This window comes from Gobio gobio, assembly GCF_949357685.1.
Source record: "Gobio gobio genome assembly, chromosome: 6".
Taxonomy (NCBI): domain Eukaryota; kingdom Metazoa; phylum Chordata; class Actinopteri; order Cypriniformes; family Gobionidae; genus Gobio; species Gobio gobio.
The window spans coordinates 11,769,580-11,785,421 of NC_137102.1; the positions used below are offsets into that span (position 1 = coordinate 11,769,580).

The 15,842-nt window shown below is 38.3% G+C and overlaps 1 protein-coding gene across 2 annotated transcripts in view; it reads right to left on the bottom strand.

Moving 5' to 3' along the window:
* palm1b (paralemmin 1b) overlaps nt 1–3,447 on the bottom strand; it is a 34,347-nt gene extending 30,900 nt beyond the window's left edge. For both annotated transcript variants that reach the window (XM_079819256.1, XM_079819255.1), the window contains exon 1: nt 3,046–3,447. The gene's annotated coding sequence lies outside the window, so the exon portion shown is untranslated. The remainder of the gene's footprint in view (nt 1–3,045) is intronic.
* Nucleotides 3,448–15,842: the final 12,395 nt, after the last annotated feature.

A 15,842-nucleotide genomic window follows, 5' to 3' on the forward strand; every position in this document is an offset into this window, starting at 1 on the left:
GCAGTGAAAAAGCACTTTAAGAAAACAGTCTATATTAGCAGATTTCTGGTGGCAGTTAAGATACAAATTTGACATTTTTTATAAATCTTCAAGAATTCAAAACTTATGAGCTAAAAAAGACCACCCGAACTAGCTCACAGACTGTGTTACATACTAAGTGCTATTTGATTGCAAGGAATGTGGGAGGGACACTTGAGAAACTTCAACATGAGGATTTTGAGAAGGTCCAGCTTGGCCGGTACCAATAGTTTCATGCACTCCTTTTTTTTGAGACATGCCATGAGCCAGAGACCAACCAACCACGGGGAGAAGAAAAGGAAGGAAGGATACCTCCTAAAGCTGTTAGCTCATGCATATATATTTCAAGCATATAGAATGTAGGTCACCCTTAATAGCTGGTAACACCTCAACAGTTTCTCTCTTTGAAACCTCCTGGTTAACAGTTTGAGATTTTAGAGATGACTGCCTTCAAATTTGAATGTAGTTCGTAACCACTTTTGAAACATGTTTAAATGGACATTAGCTATCGTAAAAAGTCTCCTCTAAATTGGCCGTTTGTGAAAAAGCGCGTCATACGTGCACTCATGTTTTGTAGCAGTCATTAAGATATTTTCATTACGGCTGGAGTGAGCAGGAAGGGCTTGAGTAAATCAGGAGAGTCTGTTATGGGCTATTATCTGCTACAGAGTTCTGATAGAGAAAGGAAGAGATTTAGGTCAGGGGTTAAAACATCAGTGACAGTCCAGAGCTGTTCAGAGCTGACAACCGTGTCAGATCACGGCAGCTGTCAGGACTCCATGCTGCTGGATGGCCAGCTGGCCACACCCATGAAGTGACAGATCCCATGCGACCATATAACCACTTGCATAATACTAGATGTCATATTTAAGCAACAATGTAAAATATTTGAATGCACTCATGCCACTGAGTACATACAAAAGAGGAAATATTAATATTAATTTGAAAAAATCGAAATGAATTAGAGACTATTTTCAGTAGTCTCTAATTATGCTTCTCAGCAAGGAATGTGGGCTGGGGGCCCAGGCAGATAAGGGTGGCTGTGTTGGGAAACAGGCATAGACATTTTTTGTGAGTCCCTTATTGGAAGATTATTGATTGAACCATTTACAATTTGAGCAAGTTTTAGTAGCTGTCAGTAGCATTTTGGTATAAAAATGACTACATGCAATATATGCAGGACATTATAAAACAGCTAGATGCTGTCCTGGCTTCTGAATTAATACAATCAGAATGAAGGATGATGTTAGTTAAATATACACAAGCTTTCAGGGGCAGGGTTTAATCGGACTAAATGGCTGCATACGTCACCAGAGAGAAGTCTGTCGTTTTCACCGGAAGGTCCAGTTATGGCATTTTGATTAAACATTACAAGGTCAAAAAAGCTTTTTGTAATGAAACATATGCATGGATGAATTGTTCACAAAAAGATCTGTAACGTTTATTTTGAATATAGGCTGTCATTTTCATTTCATGCCAGCTTTATGCGATAAGTGTACGTTTCAAGAGGTTGCAACGCTGAAGTCCTTTAGCCATGACAATATTCACATTATAACAATACCTCTCACACGTAATTGCTCAAACAAAAATGTGAATGCCTCAGCAAGTGTTATTAACCACAGACCTTGTTTTAATTTTCACGAGTTCACACTTACATCGAGTAAAGGTTATGCGTATTTGCCGTGCTGTCCAAGGGGAGGGTTCCGAGCTCGGAATTTGGCCCGAACCCAGAGCACTACCCCCATCCCAGGTTGGGATAGGAATAGTTAGAATTGAGGAGATGGGGAGGTGGAGGGATGCTGGAAAACGGTCATGGAATACAGGTAAGTCTGCTGCTGTATATACCTTTTGTCTTGTTAATTGAGTTGATTAACCGAATGTGCTCCTCTCGTGTTAATTATCTGAACGTGCTCCTCCCAAACTTTGTTAATAAAACATATAAATTAAACGATTCATAAGACATTTCCAAGCACTTGAGAATTCTAATTTTCTAATTCTAAAGCTGAATAAAGTTAAGAAAGCCTTCCACATATTAATTAGCCATATTTTGCACAATTCATAATGCACTTTATAGAGCACCTACCCTAATTTCAGAAGCACTTCATTGATTTTTTTTCTCTTCTTTTTCAGGAACCTGCTTTGGTGGCTCCAATGACCTAGTGCCTTAAATGTTCATGGAAGCGAAAACTTGACAGACAAAGCTTTGGCATTGGACATGTAACAGGGTTGACATCACTCTCCCATTCCCCCTTCATGAGCGTCTTGCTGTTCTCCACACAAAGCTAAATTCTCCATTTCGCAGTTATTAAAGACAAGCAACAAACTATTTACGTAATGTGAATAATACCAAAACGTTTCATGGTTCTCATCTTGCCCTTGTGGAAAATAAAGCGTTTCCAGCTGGGGAATGGACGCGCGATGGACGCGGTGGGTGTCGAGAAGATTTGGCAGGGGGGAAAACGCATCAGAAGCCTGTCAGAAGTGAAGAAGCCTATTTTGATTTCGCGCGCGGCGAAATTATTTTCAGATTTCCGAGCTATTAAATGACCAAAATCCAATTGAACACCAACATATTTAACATCACATGCTGCTAAATTCAGGTCTGCACGGCCATATTGGATCATCCCACCCAGTTTCATCAGTATATTACTAGATGTGGTTCTCCCATACCCGAGCACGTACTGCTTTAACAGGGGATGCGCTGCAAAACGCACCAGCGTGTTATTGAGCCATTACAGAAGGCTTGCGCGACAATTTCTTTAAACATATGATGAAAGACGTAGGCTAACCATTTTATTAAACCATCTGCACTCTCTTCGAAGAGGTAAATGTCACTTATTTCGCATTGCATCATTACATTTCAATCCTGTTATTTTCGAGTTTATTGCAATGTAGCCTATACAAGACATTCAGACGATTTAAAGCGCCATTGCAATGCCAAGCCTACACAACAAAACAGAGATGTCAGGAAACGAAAGACAATAAAACCCGCAGGAAAATAACAATTGTTCTGAAATGAATACTTACTCAGTGGCCAGACCCGTTCCCTTTCGATAGCGAATGTGTCTCTCGCGCCCGCTTAGAAAAAACCAAACCCCCGCTCGGAGGCGTAAACGATACAAGCGATCAATATGAGTGAGCTACTACTATATAGTGATGGGCATTAATTCGGTTATTCTCTCGTGTTGCAAAAAACGGCTGTTGGTGGAGACGTGTGGTCTGTTTTCCGGGGAGCGGCGCTCAACCCGACGGTGAATGTGTTCTGGCGTCCCTTTGCAGCAGCAGATCTCTCAGTCTCACATGGCTTCAGGATGGAGCGCGCCGCGCGACTATTGACTCCACAGCAGCCAAGCCTTTGTTTCCCGCGCGACTGTTATTCCGCGAGCGTGTTAAGGGCAATGTCTGGCATCTCCTCCTCTAAGTGAGAGTGAGATGAGATGCTTGGAAACGCCTCCCTCCGGACACTCGAGGGGCTGTATAAACGATGTAAACACAGACTCAAAAGATTGATAGTAGTTTTACAACATTGATCTAGCTTTAACCTTAATCTCAAACTTTTCCCAGATATGAAAATATCCGAATGCTGCGTCATTAGTAACCCCTTGAAATAATCAATATTTATTTATTTTATTTTATTTTTTATGGAAAAGTGTGTGAAAATTTGTGTTTTATGGCACAACCTAACACTTTTTGACTTTCTCAGTTTTTGTAAATCCACTTGGGGTTCAGAGTATTTATTTTTTCCCACATTAATTTCACACGTCTAGTAGCCTACAATTATGTGGTTTTGTTTCATTAACAGTGTAGGCTAGCCTATACTTTTTTTCTTGATTTGCCCCGAAAGAATGGAAGTGAAATGTGAAATGTGCCCATGGAGTATAGCCTACATTGTAAATGTGTTTTGTAACATAACTAAATGACAGCTTAAAATGTTAAATATTTTTTCAGGATTCTTTGATGAATAGAAAGTTCAAATGAACAGCATTTTATTTTTAAATATAATCTTTTGTAACATTATAAATATCTTTACCTTTCCTTTTTGATCAATTGAATGCAACCTTGCTGAATAAATGTATTCATTTCTTTAAGTTCTCCCATAAAAAAAAAAATTCTTACTGACCCAAAACTTTTGAACGGTACAATGTTGTACAATGTTGCAAAAGCTTTCTATTTCAGATAAATAGGCCTACTGTTCTTTTGAACTTTCTATTCATCAAAACAATCCTTTAAAAATGTGTTACACAACTGTTCTCAGAATTAATGGCACCCCTGGTAAATATGATCAAAGATGGCTGTAAAAATAAATCTGCATCGTTTATCCTTTTGACCTTTTATTTAAAAAAAAAATCACAAAAATCTAACCTCCACCACATTAACGATCCAGCAGTATTTTTAACCGTGGACATGGGGTACTTTTGATCCCTGTTTGCACCAAACCCATCTGGTGGGTTTGCTGCCAAAATGCTCTTTTTATAGTTAATCTGACCACAGAGCCAGGTCCCTTTTGAATTTCGTGTCTGACAACTGAATATGCTGGAGTTTGTTTCTGGATGAGCAAGAAGGATTTTTCTTGAAACCCTCCCAAACAACATGTGGTGATGTAGGGGGTTGTTTTATTCTTTCTGGCCACAAGACTCAACAAATCTCTGCGTTTCTCCATCTGTGATCCTTGGACAGTCTTTGGCCACTCAAACTATCCTCCTCGTCGTGCATTAAGACGACACACATCCTCTTCCAGGCAGATTTGTAACATCTTTAGTTGATTGGAACTTCTTAATTATTGCCCCTATGGTGAAAATGGGAATTTTCAATGCTTTATCTATTTTCCTACAGCCACTTTCTATTTTGTGAAGCTCAGCAATCTGTCTGCACATCAGAACTATATTCTTTGGTTTTACTCATTTTGATGAATGATTAAGGGAATTTGGCCTTTGTGTTTCCTCATATTTATACTGTGAAACAAGAAGTCATGGCTAAACAATTTCAAGTTCCTAGTCACCTTGGTGTGTTAAAAAATGTAAATATTAATGGGAATATACTTCCGAGATATTTTACTCATAAACAATTCTAGGGGTGCCAATAATTGTGGCCAACATGTTTTGGAGAGAAACATTTATTTCATAATGTCATTTTCCCCCGACTTTCCATTCTTTTACTTCAATGAAAGGTTCTATTTTTTGGATTTTTAATAAAATAAATGCAGCCATAGTGAGCAAGAGAATAAGAGACTTCTTCTAAAAACATTAAAATACAGATCAAAAACTTTTGAACGGCAGGGTAAATGCACTGTATTATCCCACTGGTCACTATTGTTGCCATCAACATGTTTACTCATTCTAGGACCACACTCAACAAAACACAATAATTGTGAATTCATATATTAAAACTAGACACCTTAAAATGTGTACAAACATCTTTGTCATATCTTTATGTTAACATACTTTACTAACCTTTTGTTGTGGAGCTTTGATGCAGCCATCATCTTCTGATGGTGCAAACAAGAAAACTGCTCTGGTCATGTGACAATTTGCACTAACCATGTGACACTGCACATATTTAATTGAGACCCTTTATTTTTTCAATACTTGCAGGAAATTTACTAAAACACCAGCCAGTAACATTTTTAGAGCTTTATAAATGAAAACATTGTTTTAAAACATTATTTAAATATTATTGTTCGTGTTTACATTACATACTACTACTATTTAACTGTTCATGTTGTCATATACCTAAAGTATTATTTTACTCCTTTTATTTATATTAACATTGTTGGTAATTGATGTTAGAAATCTTCAGTAATTCCTAATATATTAGCTATACTAAAATAATTAATAAAGTGAAAATACATGCCATATCAGCATTCAGACATGTATATTTTTCCAGGGACACTTTACTATATGTTCCATCCGTTAACTATATTAGGTAACATGAACTAACAATGAAAATACTTCTTACGCATTTCTTATGTTGTTCTTATGTTAATTTGAACATTTACTAATACAACAGACTTTTTGGGACTTTAGCTTGTTCACCATATCCCCCAGAGTTAGATAAGTCCATATACATACCATTCTCATCTCCGTGCGTGCCATAACTCTTTCTGACGCACCCACCGCTAGCCTATCTTAGCACAAAGACTGAAGGTAAACGGCTCCAGCTAGCCTACTGCTCAATAAGTGACAAAATAACGCCAACATTTTCCTATTTACATGTTGTGATGTGTATAGTTACATGGTGTACTAAGACTGACGGAAAATGAAAAGTTGCAATTTTCTAGACCGACATGGGTAGGAACTATACTCTCATTCCTGTAATAATCAAGGAACTTATGCCGTACCATGCGTGCAGCAGGCGCAATGATATTACGCAGTGCCCTATACTTGGCTAACTTCCGTCAACATAACCAACGTGACAACCTGCTTGCACAGGTAGCGGGCTGGGGACTATTTTCAGGCGCTGCGTAATATCATTGCGCCTGCTGCACCCATGATACGGCAGCAAAGTTCCTTGATTATTACGCAGGAATGAGAGAATAGTTCCTAGCCTTATCGGTTTAAAAAACGCAAATTTTCATTTTCCGTCGGTCTTAGTACACGATGTAACTATACACATCACAACATGTAAATAGGAAAATGTTGGTGTTATTTTGTCTTTTATTGAGCAGTAGGCTTGATGGAGCCATTTACCTCAAGTCTTTGTGCTAAGCTAGGCTAGTGACAGTCAGACAGAGTTATGGCACACACAGAGATGAGAATGCTATGTGGACTTATCTAACTCTGGGGGATACGGTGAATAAGCTAAAGTCCCAAAAAGTCGGCGTGTTCCTTTAAGTATTAACGAAGATTAATAAATACTGCAGAAATGTATTTCTTGTGTAAAGGGACAAGGTTACATTAAAAACATAAATTTAACATTAAAATGTGATGTTAAATCCATACAATAGTTGGACAGTATTTAAGGAAATTACATCAGAAGTAACCAAATTACAGAAAAAAGTAGCATAAGACTAATCTTTTACTTTACCTTTTTAAAGGGAAAAGATATTAAATTACAGTAATTTGATTACTTGGTAAGGATTTACACCCAACACTGTTAATGCATTAATTAATGTCAAATAATGGGACCTTAGGCCCCGTTCACACTGCAGGCAAAAGTGGCCCAAATCCGATTTTTGGGGGATCAAGTGACCAGGTCAGACTTCTTCAGAGGTAGTGTGAACACTCAAATCTTGCCAGATCTGATTTTTTCAAATCAGATTTAGACCACATACAAATGTGGTCCTGAATCAGACCCAGATCTGATTTTTTTCAATGTGGCCGCAGTGTGAACAACCAAGGCAGATTTGATGCGACTTTTACGTCAATCTACGTCGACATTTGTCACAATTATGCGCCGGCGAGTTAGCCCTAGACACAACAGACACAGACAGTAACATTAAAAACTTGACTAGATATGGAGAACAGCGATGGAGCGAGTCAATGGAGGGAGAGTAAGGTGTTAGACCTAATTAGTATATGGGGAGATACTTCAATTCAAGCTAAACTAGAAGGATCCTACCGTAACCGCTCCGTTTTTGAAAAAATAGCACACGAAATGGAAGAATGGGGACACAGAAGAACGTGGCTTCAGTGCCAAAGGAAGCTGAAGAGTCTTAAAGGTAAATTTAAATTTCATCCATAACCTCCCGAACTTTAGTGCAACAGCGTGCTGCGTCGACGCCACATTTCGTCGGTCGCTTGTTTTTTGTCGCAGCGTAAAACAACTAGACGTTTAGAATCGGTGTGACAAATCCTTATGTTCCAGGAAAAAAAAAAAAAAGTAAGTGTGCCGCCTGTTGATTCTTGAAAGTCAAGGTAGCCTATGCGTATGTGCCATTTCCGCATTCGGGGTAGATAAATTTAATGTTGCTGGAATTGTTGTATATTTTTTAAAAACATTTTTTATATCATAAACCATACTTATTTTGTGATGTTTGGTTTGAGTCGCCAACCAATTTAGTGTATCAGCTCTTTACAAATTCTACTATTTATTATGCATGTTAAAGGTCCCATGGCATGAAAATTTCATTTTATGAGGTTTTTAATTTTTAACATTAATATGAGTTCCCCTAGCCTGTATATTGTCCCCAAGTGGCTAGGAATTTTGACGGTGTAAACCGAGTTCTGGCTGTCTTTCTCTGCCTTTGAGAAAATGAGAGCTCAGGTGAGCTGATCTTGAATTTTCCTGTTATGACGTCATACCAGGAAAGGTTACCTCCCCTTCCTCTGCTTTGCCCGCCCAGAGAATTGGGAGAAAATGGATTCAGTTTATGTCAGCACAGGCTTTACAAACAGACTTTACGATATGGATTCAACAGCACCGCAACAAACAGTGAGTAACAGTGTTCATTGATGCCTGATCTGTGATCAGTGATTTCTGATGTGTAGCTAATTATTCAAGTTCACTCAGACTTTCTTTCTAGATCCTTTAATGATTGCCGTCTTGATGCCCTAAGCGTAATGCATCAGTGAATCAAGGCAGTGACTAAAACGATCGTGTCTGTTAGTAGCATGAAACAAATCCATTTTTTAAGTGATTAAACTACAGAGAGCGATCAAAGAACACTCTTTATAATGTCCGGAGCTGTCAATCACACGTCGCGAGTGTATCTGCACACTTGCCCCAACTGCCATTATAATGAATGACGCTGTTATTCAGCACAGTGAAGCTCTTACTGTATTCATGTCGACGTCGTGTTTGCTGTTAGTTGTGGAGAAAGGATTTTGTGAGAGAAATATAATTGCAATGACGAGATCACTGCAGCCTTTCATGTGATAGGAATAGATCATCAAATAATGCTATAATCCACACTTTGACGATTCGTTCATCTCTACGGCTGTAATGGTACATTACATGTGTTACAAAGTTCGTAGAATAAGGTGGAAGACAGAGTCGACGTGACTGGGACTGTTTATTCAGAACTCTCAGCTACAAATAAGCTCGACCTAACAGCACAGCGCTCTCAACAACTCATTACAATATAACTCCCTCCATGCCCCTTGAAACAGAGCATTCAAGCCAGAGGGCTAATATCAGTATAGAAAAAATGCCTTTTATTTTTAAATTATAAAAATTTTTGATATAAAAATCATACTAACAATATAAGTACACCTCAGGAAACATTATAAAATAATAGAAAAATGCCATGCCATGGGACCTTTAAGTGTGTGTTTTTAGCCTATACGGTAAATTAAATCATCTCTGAAGAATATTCAGATGTTTTAGGCCTACTTTTAATTTGTATATTTAGTAGGCCTATATTGTTAATTGTGTCCTCTGATTTGTAAACATTGATATCTAACTCCCTCTTTTTATATCCCTCAAAACAATCTTGAATCATAGATATTTGTATGCCCTACCAAATGACCTAATCTCCTGTAGGGGGCGCAAAGGCTCCATTCATGAAACCCATATTTTCTCAACTGGAAGAGTGCATCAATTCAAATATAGCCTCTTTGAATCCTAAGAGAATTCCCGAGTAGCTAAATAAATTTTGTAATCTGCAGTGAGAACAAAATGCAAGGTGTTGAATACATCCTAAACTAGGAGTTCACAGTGGTTATAATTAGAGGCAATAACAAGCATTAGCATAAATGTACTCCCACCTTTTATGGCAAAGGTTCTGTTGAACAATTTCTTCGACTTGCATCAGGGAGATCAATGTGTTGCATACGCTAAAAATAAAATGAATTACCTTTGAGGACATAGTTGTATTTTATTAGTCTGAACATTTTTGTGAATGCACACCATTTCATTGGCCACTGCATGGTATTAATTCAGCATGGGAAGATATAACCTTAAATGTGTTCTTCTGGGAGACTATGACTCATAAAGGCTTAGCGTAGCTGTTGCAACCTACATTTGACTGGTTCTGCATGCATATTTGTGTTTATGAGCCAGCATAAATGCGAGGAAATAAAGATGTTAGTTATCCTGCTCATAACTTCAATATGAACCAGTCTGTTTCTGACATTTGAAGGTCAACGCTCAAGCTCCACTATACAAGGCCAATTCGTTTAGTCTCCGTTCTAAGAAGGGAGGGGTAGAGGTAGAAGAAAAAGGAACTGAAGACTCAATATTAAGTAGCAGCAGCAGGGGTTTGCCATAGGGTATCACACATAAAGATCAAACAAGCGCCGGATCACGCTCACTTCTTTTGGAATAAATTTTTTATTAAAGTTTTTTTTTTTTTTTTATGTGAGAGATTTGTTTTCTGCTGAAGGATATGTTCAGGGGTATGTTCAGGTTTTGGTTGATAATTGATGTATTACTGTTATTGGAATTGAGAGTGAAGCTGCTGTTTTGTCTACAAACAGAAAGTCATGCACAAAGAGATGAATGTAATTGAAGAAGTTTTGGTATCATGTAGTCTGGAGGTATTCACTTCTCTCTTTTCTGTAACTCAGACTGGACTATAGAGAATACATGAAATTTGACATCCTTTGCAACTGTATTCCTTGTGAAAGTAGGTGGTGTGTCATGCAGAGCACAAACCGTTGGCCTGTGTAGGACTTTTTTCTCACCAGCATCCTTCTATTTTCGTTCAGAGCATCTGTGCCACACTAATCACCTGGGTTTTGAGCTAGGAGAGGGTATAGGAATCATTAGTGGAGACCCAACAGCAGATTTTAGGACAGTAAAATCAAAGAGGATGCAGCAGTATAAGAAGCTCCACTGTAAAAAAAAACAAACAAAGTATTTCTTCCTGGTATAATCCTTACATTTAGTTTTGTTGGTGCAACCTAATATATTTTGGTTGATTCAATCATTTTAAATAATATTTTGATGAATAAAATAAATTAATTTAGATTTTACTGCATGAAGTAGGGGAGAGCGGGGCCGGGGCACAACCTAACGCGGGGTTAGTTGTAACACACATGATTTGAAACTTTCCACACATGCCAGGATGACGAAATTTAGTGTATTTTACTAGTTGCCATGTCAACATTATTTAGAGAAAAAATTGCGTCAAAATAAAAAAATCTTCGGAAGATATCACTGAACATTTATTTAAACACAGCAAAAGTAAATTTCTAACTTAAAGGGATAGTTCACCCAAAAACGAAAATGTTATGTTTTTCTGCTTACCCCCAGGGCATCCAAGATGTACTGTAGGTGTTTTTGTTTCTTCAGTAGAACACAAATTAAGATTTTTAACCCCAACCGTTGCCGTCAGTCAGTCGTATAATGCATGTGAATGGGGTCAAATTCTATTAGAGTAAAAAAACATGCCCAGACAACTTCAAATTAAACCCTGCAGCTTGTGGCGACACATTGATATCTTAAGACACGAAACGATCGGTTTCTGTGAGAAACCGAGCAGTATTTATGCTATTATTTCACCTATTATCAGACGAATGTCCTCAGCTCTCCAGACCGCCATAACTTCCTGCGAATAAGGTCAAAATACTGGCGCGGTCATAGATATATACATAGATGCCTCATTAGTGCCTGTGCAGATTGGTCGAATGAGGAATCTACGTATATATTTCTATGATCGCGCCGGTATTGTGACCTTATTCGCAGGAAGTTATGGCGGTCTGGAGAGCTGATGACATTCGTCTGATATGAGGTGAAATAAAAGCATAAATACCGTTTGGTTTCTCGCAGATCGTTATTTTTTTATTATATCAGGTTACATTTTAAGCTGTCATCTGGTCATGTTACAATGTAGCCATAACATGTTACAATGTACTCCACCTATGGGGCATGTTGTCACATTTCACTTCCATTCTTTCGGGTTAAATCAAGAAAAAAGAATACACTGTATTAATGAAACAAAACCACATATTTGTACTAGACGTTTGTAATTAATGTGGGAAAAAATACATTCTCTGAACCCCAAGTGGATTTACACTAACTGAGAAAGTCAAAAAGCGTAAAAAAATTTTTATTCATGCTGTTAGAAGAGGTGTACCAGGCATTTATGTTCATTGCCTATTTAATTATGTTTGAATAATCTTATATTTAACAATCCAATGCAAAGGAAAATTAAGATAAGCCAGTTTTTACTAAATGAGAATGTAAATGAGAAAGTAATTTGCTAAACGAGAGAGTAATTTACTAAATGAGAAAATAAAAACTGGAGAAAAATCAATACACCTATTTATGTTTTGTGATTTTTTTTTTTAATATAAACTGAAGAAAACATAACAAACACAGCCATAGAAATATGTAAAATCTACTTGTTACATTTTAAATGTAGCGTTTCTGTGGAGCCACACATGAAATATGGAAGAAAATAGATAAAGTGAATTTTTTTTTTATTTGAGCAAATTTACTTTTTTAACGTTTTTCAGCATAAAATTAGTTTGCTCTTAATCACAGAGAGCTAGTTATGACTCAATGTAATTTTGAATAAACAAAAAACCATGCATAATTGTTATAGATGAATCACACTGGCTCATTTCTCCCCTGCTTGCCTGTTCATTGAGATGAGTCTAGAGACCACATACCTCACTCTTTACAATCTGATTGATTGAAAAGAAATAAGCACTGCAGCTGAGACGATCAAGGCAGTCTATGAGCAGTAGCAGTAATCCAAGTGATGCTTAGGCCATTAACAAACAATTCATGCCGCTCTTTCTATCTGCCTGTGAATGCACAACATGAACACAAATAAGCAAGCATACAGTCTTCCCAATTATCTGTTAAGAACAGTGTAACTGTGTCAGAGTATCAGCCTGCGGGACATGCTCAAAGCAACGTAACCATTTAGAATCTTCATGCATCTACAAGCAAATTCAAATCATTTCCATTCAGGTCGCCTACACTGCAAATTATGACTGTGAGATGCAAGTAGGCACACGCGTGTAAATGAGAGTAGGTCAAGTTGCATTTTCCAAATCACTGTAAATTCATTTTTGGGTTGTATGCTTGTCACTCCTAAATACAATTTTATTCATTTGTTCTGAAGAGCAAGTGGAAGCAGTGTGAGGTTTCTCATCACCTCTTATGAAGTATGCACACGCAATGCAATCTTGATAAATAGGAAATTGATAAGATCAGAAGATATACTACACTCTAAAAAAAAAAGGTTCTATATTGCACCAAAAATGGTTCTTGGCTCGTAATCATAGGGGAACCTTTTTTAGTGCTATATAGCACCAATTTTGGTGCTTCAGTGGTTCTTCAGTGGTTCTTCAGAGGTTCTTCAGCGGTTCTTCAGAGGTTCTTCACCGGTTCTTTGACTAAGGTGCTATATAGCACCTCTGAAGAACCGCTGAAGAACCACTGAAGCACCAAAATTGGTGCTATATAGCACTAAAAAAGGTTCCCCTATGATTACGAGCCTTTTTTTTTAGAGTGTAGTGAATGTGAGGAAGCATTTGAGAAGCTCGCATTCACTAGTATAGTGAACACTGAATGAAGCCTTTTGTTATTGAAGCAAAATGAGGGACAGTACAACTTGTTCTTGCCTTTCCGTCTGTGCGCATGCAATTTGTGCCAGCTTTTCCATTTGTGGATTAATCTGTTGATTAATAAGTCCAGGTTCTTTACTTTCTCTTGTGCTTCAGTTTCTCTGATTAGTGGTTAACCCGCATCCTGCATGACCTTGTTCTAGGTCACAGAGATGCTTCTTGCAGGAATACTGTGTCTTTAAGGTACTTTGTGGTTTTCTGGCAATCACCAGACCAAGCTCAATTTAAGATTGAACATTGGTCTGGGGAGTCTGCTCTGTATTTTCTTCTGCACAAGAGGCGTGATAAACAAGCATAATTAAAATGACTCTGTACGCAATTGGATAGTCCTTCAACCAATCAGACCACAAGAGGCGTGATCAACGGGCAACGCCCCATCGCTTCTCTATCCGTCATCATGTTAAACACGCCAATAGCGCGCCAGGTGGATAAGCCAGTCTGTGATTGGTTCCCGCAAAAGTGTAACAGAAGCAGTAGAAATGAATGTACAGGTTTCCAGACTGAGTTGCAGGGCGAAATCAAATCGCCGGCAGATCAGGCTGGGTTTACCCAGTCTAACTTTGTGGCATAATTAAGTCAAATATTCAATGTGAGTGGACAACTATTGTGTTACCCTAGGTTCTGGAATGGGTGTAAAACAATGGCAATTTAATAGCCATCAAAACCATCAAAAAGTATTCATATTTAACTTAAAGGGTTAGTTCACCCAAAAATGAAAAAAATTTAATTTATTACTCACCCTCATGCCGTTCCACACCCGTAAGATCTCCGTTCATCTTCGGAACACAAATTAAGATATTTTTGTTGAAATCCGATGGCTCAGTGAGACCTGCATAGCCAGCAATGACTTTCCCCTCTCAAGATCCATTAACGTACTAAACACATATTTAAATCAGTTCATGTGAGTACAGTGGTTCAATATTAATATTATAAAGCGACGAGAATATTTTTGGGGGGCAAAAAAGAAAAGAAAAAAAGACTTATATAGTGATGGCCAATTTCAAAACACTGCTTCATGAAGCTTCGGAGTGTATCAAATCAGCGTAACGAATCAGCGGTTCAGCTATTTGGCGGTTTGACACGCGATCCGATTCATGATTCGACACACTGATTCATAACGCTTCATGAAGCAGTGTTTTGAAATCAGCTATCACTATACAAGTCATTATTTAGTTTTTTTGGGCGCACCAAAACTATTCTCGTGAACGGCATGAGGGTGAGTAATAAATTACATTATTTTCATTTTTGGGTGAACTAACCCTTTAATTGTGACATTAGGTGTTGAATACACTTCTTCTCCATCTACCATCATGTACTGTTCATATTAGAGTACCAACAATTCAAAGCCACACCGTTCAACCCAACTTATATAGGTTCCATCTGACAATAATTGTAACATGAATTGTAACATGAATAATTCCGTCTCATTGATTTGGTCTACTTGGTCTAAATTCCTTAATTTTACAATAACATTGATAATAATTAATTATAATAATTTGTTACATTTATATAGTGCTTTTCTGGGTACTCAAAGTGCTTTACATATAGAAGGGGGGATCTCCTCAACCACCACCAATGTGCAGCATCCACCTGGATGATGCGACGGCAGCCATGTTGCGTCTGAACGCCCACCACACACCAGCTGATTGGTGGAGAGGAGAGTGATGAAGCCAATCTGTATATGGGGATGATTAGGAGGCCATGATGGACAGAGGCCAATGGGAAAATTTGGCCAGGATGCCATTTTTTTAATGACCACAGAGAGTCAGGACCTCGGTTTTATTACTCATCCGAAGGGCAGTGCTTGTTACAGTATAGTGTCCCCATCACTATACTGGGGCGTTAGAACCCAACAGACCTCGGGGTGAGCACCCCCTGCTGGCCTCACTAACACCTCAAGCAACCTAGTTTTCCCAGGAGGTCTCCCATCCAGTACCAGACTCAACCCCGCTTAGCTTCAGTGATTCTTGGGCTACAGGGTGATATGGCTGCTTGATCTCTAGTCTGGAACCCCCAAACATTGCATCCAGTTGGACAGTTATGTTGTTTCTTGGAAGAACAAGTGCGGTCTTGTCATGCTTCGGATACTATATGTCTCCTCAATCACTTGATATTGGCAAACACAGTAACCTTGATGTCATCTTGCTGCTAATCTTCCATAGCACAAATCTCCTAAAGAAAAAAGAAACATTTCTTTCCCCATTGCTGTCAGAAGCTCAATCCCTGTATTTTTCTTCTTGTAATGTTGAATCACCACAAGGAGGTCAAGTCTGTGCTGTTGGAACAGTCATGCCAGCCTAGGCTGCAGCTCTTTTTATGACCCACTAAGGGAACATTCACTCTTCTTGTAGAGCTGCAATATTG